Source organism: Hypomesus transpacificus, chromosome 3 (assembly GCF_021917145.1).
Source record: "Hypomesus transpacificus isolate Combined female chromosome 3, fHypTra1, whole genome shotgun sequence".
Lineage (NCBI taxonomy): Eukaryota > Metazoa > Chordata > Actinopteri > Osmeriformes > Osmeridae > Hypomesus > Hypomesus transpacificus.
This window is the reverse complement of record NC_061062.1, coordinates 1,189,712-1,195,711: the sequence shown is the minus strand read 5'-3', so window position 1 is coordinate 1,195,711 and position 6,000 is coordinate 1,189,712. Positions and strand designations below refer to the sequence as shown.

The 6,000-nt window shown below is 46.2% G+C and overlaps 1 long non-coding RNA gene across 1 annotated transcript; it reads left to right on the top strand.

The window, feature by feature from the left end:
- The first annotated feature begins 325 nt into the window (after positions 1 to 325).
- LOC124487972 lies at positions 326 to 1,933 on the top strand. Its single transcript, XR_006958574.1, has 3 exons — positions 326 to 417; positions 1,315 to 1,411; positions 1,530 to 1,933. It is a non-coding gene; the product is annotated as an uncharacterized LOC124487972 (long non-coding RNA).
- Positions 1,934 to 6,000: the final 4,067 nt, after the last annotated feature.

The following is a 6,000-nucleotide window of genomic DNA, read 5'->3' as shown; positions in this document are numbered from 1 at the left end:
GTCTGCAGACAGGCTTGTGGTACCATACTGACCCACAGGGAGCAATTCACACCTGGACTCTACGACGGACACACAACCTTGATGGGGGTTTGGGATTGACCCTGTGCATCAACGCCACATATTCAAGACTAGAATCAATATCGGATGGGAAAAATCGGTATTTTCTACATAATGGTTAAGAAATGACAAAGGAGGACTGACAGGTGTCTGCCTGAGCACCCAACCAGCAGGGGGAACCCTCCTGAGACTGATTACCCAACACGTCCGGACAGGCTGAGAGAACAAGCCTGACAACACGCGTCTGCTACGCCCAACATATCTCCCTCTTGTTAAATTGAATAATGCATGTCGCTGTTGCATAATTTATCAACCATGGAATGTTTTCCCAAATAAATGTTTAATGTCTACATAAATCAGGTTAGTGTTCTTCCATGTTTCTTTGAGCCTTCCTGTTAAGTTGCCTGTGTTGTCTATTGATCAGGAGGAAAATGTAATCTGGTGTTTAATGAGCCTAGAACTTGATAATGAATGGCGCTGAGGATATCAAGGACAGTACTATTACATCCAGAACTAACAAATGTTAAACAGTCCTGGATGGATACTTTTACTCTGTTGTTTGTACTGTACTCCACTTGAGTTAGAATAGGTTATAGGATTGAAACAGGTTTTATGTGCATTTAGGGTTAGTATAGTGTACTATTTATTGTTATCTGTAATTTAGGAAGTTTTAGTATTAGGGTTAGTATAGTGGATTATTTATTGCTATCTGTATATTTAGGAAGTTTCACTTATTTAATATCAGCATGGATGTAAATTATGTTCCGTGTACTTATATGTTATGTTATGCCAGGTGCTTGCGTTGTCTTGTCTTAAGAATTTCAGTGCCCCGTCTAACCTTGTGTTGTTCTGTGTACCTGACAAATAAAAGACTTGAACTTGAACTTGTTTTCATTAAGGGGGGTTTGCGGGAAAATGTGCAGAATATGGGAGCCCTACATCATCTATAAAAGTGTCAGACATGGAAGTTAAGCCGAGTGAGACGGTGTTGGGAAAGTGAAAGTGTACATATTTTATCAGTGTTCATTTTAGCACTCATTAACTTGAGTGACGGTTCGGATGGGGATTTCATCATCTCTTTTTTTTTATTTAGCGCTGTGTGCATAACGCCCAATAGCCACCTGACATCAGCTTGCAATTTGGTACTCACATCGGGCAGTAGCCTCAGTAAAGGAGACAGTTCGAAATTTCACCACATTCACCTGATTTCTCTTCTTTTTGAACACAACCGAAAGTTTAATCTGTGTCTGCCCTCAGCTACTCTCTATCACCCTGAAGATGTGATGTCACCTGTAACCTCTACGACAGCTTGGTCACCTTCAATTAGACTGTTTGGTAACACAAAAGTTCAGAGGTAAATAAAGTCTAAATTGACTGAAAAAAAGTCTTAAACTGAGTCTACAGAAGATTGGGACGAATTAATTGACAAACTGAGATTTTCAACCAACTTCCGATCTGGCTTGTTTTTCCAGAGCTGCTTCCAGAGGAGCCGGACTCATCTGCTCCCACCAGAACTACCGGCACGGTTGCTCTCATCTGAGAGATAAAATAGGTTCCTAAAATAGGATGACAAAATGGCACCTTCGGTATCCATGGTTACCTGGTTGCAGGGAGAGCCAGGCGCCACAGTAGACAAGCCTCGACATCGCAGCTTCTGATTGGACGGCTGTATCACCACAGTCGTGGCTCAGACATCTGACTGACACCAAAGATTTTGTTTTTTAATTATATTTCATATTTTAATCATCTTGTTTGTTTACCTCCCTGTGATGAGAGCCTTGCCGTCCAGGGGCTGGTCATTTACTTTTACATTTATCAGACGCTCTTATCCAGAGCGACTTACAGTAAGTACAGGGACATTCTCCCCGAGGCAAGTAGGGTGAAGTGCCTTGCCCAAGGACACAACGTCATTTGGCACGGCCGGGAATCGAACCAACAACCTTCTGATTAATAGCCCGACCCCCTCAGTCAGGGCTGGAGAGCGTGAGAGTCCCTGACGTGTTGGGTGAAAGGTTTCCAGCCATGTGATCTATAAATGAAGAGCTTTGGTCAGAGCTGTCAGCTTGCATTACCTGTGGCTTCCCTCCTCAGACGCTCTGAGCACTTTGCTTGGCAGAGGACTGTCACTGTGGACAGACGCGCCCGTTTACCACGGACCCTCAGAGAAGCTTCAAGCTTGGTGACATTTAGGATTTATTAGACTCATCCAAGCGTTGCTCTAAAAAACTTTTGAAGTTCAGAAGTTCTGCTTTAAGTGGGTGTGTAATGTCTGTTGTACTGAATGTACCGTTTCAGTTGATGGATAAGTTGAGCATTTGAGTTCAAAATAAAATCGACCATGGGTTCAATTCATTTACAAATCAGAAAGGTTTAAGACCTCAGGGAAGTAGTAGTTAGGTCCAGAAACAAATTTTTTTCTGAAAGCCATTTCCCCATATGCTAACATGAAGGCATCATGCAAATAAAGCAGAACAGTTGGCCCCTCCCTGTAGGCTGGGCACCTTGCCAGATGGTGGAGATGTGTTGAATTTTGAGTCCTCAAAAGCAGCCTCAAATAGACTTTGGTCCATCACTGGGCCTCTAGGGGTGCCTTTGACAATCTTCAAAGATAAGGAGGAAGACAGAGAGGAAATGTGGATAGTCAAATGTTCTGTCAACAACAAGTTTGATATTCAGATCCTATATCATGTTTACTTTCAGTTACCAAAATACAAAACAGGCCTATCCAAATATGTTGTGGCAACACACACAGTTGCATTTATATACACACGAGCACAGACACAGACACACGCTCACACACAGTGTGACAGTAACACTGAGGAATGCTCAGTGGTGGTCGGCAGTGTGATCCTGTGTTAGGGCTGTGGGCATGCATCAGGAGGCAACAGGAGAGAGATCGTGTTGGACTGAAGGAGAGCAGGACGTCTTTAGTCTGGGCTCTGTCTGTGACTCGGAGGCAAAGCTCTCGCAGGAAGCTTTCTAAGACAGGCTCAGGCTTCACAGCACAAGGAGCTCGGTGAGTCACTTCAAGTGTGAGCACATCATGACCCAGACTCTCCTCATTCTTGGTTTCTCAACAGCATCGTGTTATATGCTTGTTTTACTCTCTACGGCTCTCTAAGACACCTTTATGGGGTGCATGAGCAGCATATGTACAGCTAGGGTAGCTGACTTTTGTCTGGGCAAAGGCAACAAACAGTATAGGGTTGAGTGGGTTGGTGTTGTTTAACAAACAATCATCAGATGTCCTCCCCAGTAACATTCTTTCCAACCTCTCACCGTGGAAAGAGAAAGCCTGCAGGCGACAGCTAAATAAAACGCTGCCTCTTTAACGGCTTGCTGTCTTTCATTAACGTCCTGTGGCTATTTCCATTAGTGACTCTGAAGAGGTATGGAGAGGGCTGGTGTGTTCCTGCTTTGACAGCCTCTCTCCTCACCACACTCTCTCTACAGGAGAGGCTGAGATCGCAGCCACAGTTTCCTGCCGTCCAGAATACCTCTGTTGGGTGCATCGAAACAACCTACATTAGCAAAACTACACATGTATGTAATATCAGTATATGTAACAACTAGAGTGGGTTTAATTTCAAAATCACTACCAGAGCTATATGGGTTGTCTACTATCCACTCCAATCATTGGTAGCTGGTACACCCAGTGCTTTGGACAACCAGCTAACACTGTTAGTAACAGGATAGCAGCTGCAGTAACGTAAATGCTAGCAGTCAAAATGTACCATTATTTAAACTCACCTGGTCAAGACCGGCTGCAATCCTGGTCCACCGCTCCATACGGAGAGCTAAATGAACTAGTGGGCTACAGTAACTAGAATACAAACACCACGACACCATGGATGTAGCCAGCCAGGGGTGCTGTCAGGAAGTTTGGGTCCCATGACAAAAAAATCTAATTGGGCCCCCTCTGCGCAGCTGTTGTCACCACATCTCTAGGACCTAACTAACTTGTCCCATCAAAAGCTTTGCATAACTCTGATTGAAGGCTTTCAACTGTCTTGCTTATTGTAGTTTAATACTAGTACTAGCACAATATTTACTGCTGGTGATTTGTACATGCAAGTCTGAATATAGTATGCAGTTCACCTTTTGATGCAAGATTAAAAGCCACCATAAAAAAAATTCTGAAGGCAGGATCAAACCATTTCATGCAGATGCCCCTGTCAGTCAGGGGCCCTTGGAATTGTCTTAACTTTTCCCCCATATACGGCCCGTCTGTACGGCCCCGTCTGTACGGCCCCCCTGTCTGTACGGCCCCCCTGTCTGTACGGCCCCCCTGTCTGTACGGCCCCCTGTCTGTACGGCCCCCCCGTCTGTACGGCCCCCCTGTCTGTACGGCCCCCTGTCTGTACGGCCCCGTCTGTACGGCCCCCCTGTCTGTACGGCCCCCTGTCTGTACGGCCCCCTGTCTGTACGGCCCCCTGTCTGTACGGCCCCCCTGTCTGTACGGCCCCCCTGTCTGTACGGCCCCGTCTGTACGGCCCCCCTGTCTGTACGGCCCCCTGTCTGTACGGCCCCCCTGTCTGTACGGCCCCCTGTCTGTACGGCCCCGTCTGTACGGCCCCCCTGTCTGTACGGCCCCCCTGTCTGTACGGCCCCGTCTGTACGGCCCCCTGTCTGTCAGTTGTCTTTTCTGCCCAGTCCAGATCCAAGGGAACATTAGCTACAGTGTGTTCGTGTGTGAGTAAATTAAAGTTACATCAACAGGGTGATGTAATTGGACAGGCATATACAGATGGTTTCTGCTGAGCAACATGACTTCATCATATTATACCTAATTCCCTTCATTTCAGAGCACATTTTGTGCACATGCTTCAGTTATTAGATTGCCAGTGTTGTGTGGGAGCACATTATGCATAATGTAGCCTATCAATATTAAAACTTTCAGTTGTTTAATGAGTCCAGTTTCAAAGTGATCTGCAAGCAATAAACTGCAGATGGCTATCTTGTAGTGGAAAGAAGCACATTGGCCAAATGGTTGTTGCAGAGAGATTCAGAACAGTATGTAAATATCTGCACTGCTGCATGCTATGTCAATGTTAACACTATGTCAGCGTAGCAGTGGTAGGAGAAGCCATGGGAGGTGATAATTGGTCCAAGCAAGGTGGTGTACAGGGAGACTAGGAGGGGTACAAGGACGGAGCCCTGTGGGACACCAGTGGAGAGCTGGAGAGGGCCGGACACTTTGCCTCCCCAGGAGACCTGGTAGGATCTTTCCGACAGGTGGGATGAGATCCACTGAAATGCAGTGCCAGTGATGCCCATCGCAGAAAGTCTAGCGAGCCGGATCTGATGGTTAACCGTATCAAACGTTGCGGAAAGATCCAGCGGAATGACGGATGACCTTGAAGTCGCTCTGGCAGACTCGAGGGCAGTGGTGACTGACAGGAGGGCCGTTTCCGTGGAGTGGCCAGTCTTGAAGCCTGATTGGTTGGGGTCAAGCAGGTTGTTCTGATAGAGAAAGTTTGACGGTTGGATACAGCACGTTCAATTGTTTTTTAAAAGAAGGGTAGCAGTGATACTGGTCTGTAGTTCTGGAGGATGGCAGGGTTAAGGGAGGGTTTTTGGAGTACAGGGGTAACTCTGGCCTGTTTGAAGGCAGAGGGGAAGGTGCCGGAAGTAAGAGAGGAGTTAAGGACATGGAGAAGAAAAGTTATGATGGAGGGGGAGATGGTTTGAAAGAGAGGGGAGGGGACTGGATCAAGTCAGAAATCAGAGATTTCTGCCTCTGACAGGGGAGAGAAAGAGTTTAGACATTTAGTTGGGTCAGTCGTGGAGGGTGAGGGGGTAGGAACGGTGGAATGTTCTCAATGTTCTCATACTCTTACATTCTCAAAGCTTCTTACTCATCCTTATAAGACTCAAGCTTTTCATATATGAGAGTGTGAATGTGTTTCACATGAGTCTGTGCCGAGCATTTCATATGTACGT